This window comes from Bactrocera latifrons, unplaced genomic scaffold (genome assembly GCF_001853355.1).
Source record: "Bactrocera latifrons isolate USDA-ARS-PBARC rearing strain unplaced genomic scaffold, ASM185335v1 scaffold_993, whole genome shotgun sequence".
In the NCBI taxonomy this organism is placed as follows: Eukaryota; Metazoa; Arthropoda; class Insecta; order Diptera; family Tephritidae; genus Bactrocera; species Bactrocera latifrons.
The window spans coordinates 20,639-24,374 of record NW_017537704.1 but is presented as its reverse complement, the minus strand read 5'-3'; the positions used below and the strand labels follow the sequence as shown (position 1 = coordinate 24,374).

At 29.3% G+C, this 3,736-nt stretch overlaps 1 protein-coding gene across 1 annotated transcript in view; it reads right to left on the bottom strand.

Annotated features, from left to right (window-relative positions):
* The window catches only part of LOC108978043 (dual specificity protein phosphatase 18), a gene marked incomplete at its 5' end in the record, with an annotated part of 16,112 nt that overhangs the window by 1,492 nt on the left and 10,884 nt on the right, over positions 1 to 3,736 (bottom strand).

The following is a 3,736-nucleotide window of genomic DNA, read 5'->3' as shown; positions in this document are numbered from 1 at the left end:
ACATTAACATTAACATTAACATTAACATTAACATTAACATTAACATTAACATTAACATTAACATTAACATTAACATTAACATTAACATTAACATTATCATTAACATTATCATTAACATTAACATTAATAACATTAACATTAACATTAACTTTAAATTTTCCTGAAAATATTTCAAAAATATATTATTTATAAGAAAATTGTCAAGCATTCTTCTATAAATTGTTTATAGCTTTCTGTTCACAAACAACATTTCGAAGTGCATTTTATTAATGCGTTTTTCGCTCATTAAGTACCTTGTTGTCGACACTTCAATTTGCTTTGCTAGCTGCCAAAAGTGTTATTAATAAAATATCTAAGTGTTTTTATTCGCGTATTTATAGATCGTTGTGTATATATATATAATATGTATATATAGTAGTCGAGGAAATTTTGATGTATGTAGAAGAATTTTAATTTTTTTTTTTAATATGTGCGCGCGAGAATAATACCTCAAAATTTAGTGAAAAATATGAGTTCGTTTTTAAAAATATGAATGCTTATTTATAGAAATATTGCAAAAAACAAGTTCAACCATATTTCAACTTCATAGTATAATATATTTGAAATTATTTACCCCCCAAATTCTTCTTGTACATATTTTCTATTTCCACCCGCTGTACATATACATATGTATGTGATTTAACACCAATATACACGTATTTCGGTTTTGAAAGATCTTTAAATTATATATAATATAATATATTGGTTGTTGAAGTATTCAGTATGATTTCGAAATCATACAAAATAACGTGAGATCGATGCGTCACAATAGAGCAAAGTTTTTTTTTTTTTTTTTTTTTTTTTTTTTTTTTTTTTTTTTTTTTTTTTTTTTTTTGGAAGTAAGAGTATTTTTGAAATAATACAGAATTCCGTACAGTTGCAGTTATAGCCAGATGTTCGATTTTCAAGAATTTTCGACTGAGGAATATCTCTAACTATGCTGTCTTTTTTTTTCATAGAGAGGAGGAGAGACTTGACCCACGACTAGATACCAGGTTGTTTGTATTTGAAATATTTTCTGTTGAATTTTTGTGATGGCTTAGCAAGCATTGATCAACTTCCAGTAGGTATACAATCGCATGAACTCTTCGCTCTCAGCAAGGTCCATCTTTAATTGTTGTAGCCAAAACGGATTTCTATTGGGTTCACGTCAATTTGCCGATTGCTGATAGTTGAGTGATCAGCCTCAAGCAGAACCTTACCTAACCTAACATCGGAAACAATATTTTACTGAATTTATTATAAATTTATTTATATAGCCCAAATTACATGTTTATTGGGCTTAGGTTTCGCATTATTAAGTAATTTATTAGTTAATAATATATTAAAAGTCTCATCAAAGAAAATTTGTAAGACTTTAGTATTTTTATTTTTTGTTCGCAAAAAATGCGCAGATACTTGTTGGATTCTTATTTTTTAACACTAAGACGAAACTACGCACTGTTTTTTCTGCTGTTTTTTTCTAAGATTACAATATCTTCATTGTTTACTATCAAGGCCGTGGGCGAAGTGTAGCACATTTGTTTACGCTAATAAAATAAACAAAATAGTTCAATATGCGAATAGCACTAATAATAATATACGCATCCTGTCTTGTTAAAAAGTATAACATAAAAATAAAAGATAAAAAACAAAAGTTAGTGAGCAAAAAAAATTACAAAGCTAAAAAAATAATCAATGACGTTGAAGATGTGAGTGCTTTTGAGGCGCGACTGCAGTGAACCACATTTTTGAATGACGTAACATTTAGGTATTTATATGACTGTATATAAACAAATAAAATTAGGTATTAAAAAACATTTTTCAAATAAAAACAAAAAGAATTTAAAGCATTCATTTGGACGGCGAACATAAATAACCCCATTTTGGTATGCGAACAATGCAGGCAAAGGAGATTTGGAATAAACAAATCAAGAAAGTTTCGAAAATAAAGATTATAATTTTAGAAATACATTTGTTTAGACAGAAAACCGCACTTCACCAAAATATTAATTTTTATCACAAGATATGTTTTTTTTTTTTTAATTTTTTTGTTTTCAACATATTTTCCTTCATTTCACACAAAAGTTTGTTTATTTTCTCAAAATTCGTTTTTTTTTTTCCTTTTCCGATATTTGTATTTTTCACCGTTTTGCAATTTTTTTTTTTTAATATTTCCAGCCTTTGTGAGTTATTATTTTTGCGCATATGGCAACATGCGTTTTTGTTGTTTACACGCACTTTCTGTAGTTTTCTTTATTTGAATTTTCATTCAGCAGCAATTTTTGCGCCATATTTGATTTGTGAATATTTTTGAATGAAACGTTATTTACTTGCTTTGCCCACTTTTTTAGTTGCTGTTTTTATTTCTTTTCATTTGCGGTATTCGATCATCATTTTTTTTAATTATCTCACTTTTGCTTTTTTTCCTCATTGACGTCATTATTGAATTATTTGTTTATCTGTCACGCTTCAGGTTTTTTCCGACGGTACGCAACGGCTGGCTCATCAGACAGCGCATAAAGCAAATGTAGCTAGTTATGTGAGGCATATGACTTTACCGTCTGCTATTTATTAAAATTTTTGGTAAATATATTTTGACAACGCATATTTAGTAATATCTGTGTTAAAGTAACATACGAAGAAGCCAGAGACTAGTTTGAAAAGAAGTAGTTTAGATGTTAATTATCAAGTGAAAGTATAGTAGACCAATTGTAGAGATCGGTCAATGAAAAATCTGTCCTATATAAGCCAATAGAAACAAGCGAAACTGAAATCCGTATTAATAGTAGTATTTATTTGTCCTATATGCGATCCGGTGTATTCGGCCGAGTCTTTTAAGTGAGTCGATACTCATCTGTTTAACAGATATTTGGCTCCAATCTGAACTCCCAAATCTCGTCACATATTCTTTAAATTTAATTTACGGCCGATCTAACACAGAAGCCGGAATTCTGGTATGTAAATTGTTTCTAGGTCTTAATTTATGGGCATTCAAATAGTAGGAATAAACAGTAAATATAGGAAATATATAGACAGATCTCAGGCTAGTGAATATTTCAGCGATGTCAGTCGTCGATTAGTTTTTAATGCCTTGCCAATGTATATATAGTTGTTTGTCGTTTTCATGTAAATACGTTCCTACCGATTCGGCCAATACATACGTTTGTAGCCTGATTCGAATGTAATGTCACCTATCGGCCAAATCGGATCATAATCTAGAAGTAAAAATAGAACTGTGGACTGTGGTTTACTAAGTCCTCAGTCTATTCTCATGTGTTGATTTCATAAAAACTCCAACCTCATACTAGCATAGTCCGATCCATTCCGATCCAGTCTGACACTAGTTGTAAGTAGTCAACTAGTTCTTTTCACCACATGGTGAACAATGTTATATAGTATGAGCAAGTATAGGCTAAGTGCTCGCAGATTTATGACATTACTGTCAGGTACAGGTTGTTTTCAAATTCTCAAAAATATAATATTAATTTTCACCACAATCAATCTTATTTTTATCAGATGAAATTATAAATTGGTTAAAGCATAAATAGTACGCTTAAATATTCGAATTATGTAAGAGTGTGATGGATTGCACCAATGCTACAATTTGTTGGTATTTATGACGAACAGGAACTTAATAGATTTTACGTCATTAAGGTGATTTGCGCTAAATTTGATATTATTTTAAATTGATAACTAAAAAAAAGTAATAAAAAAT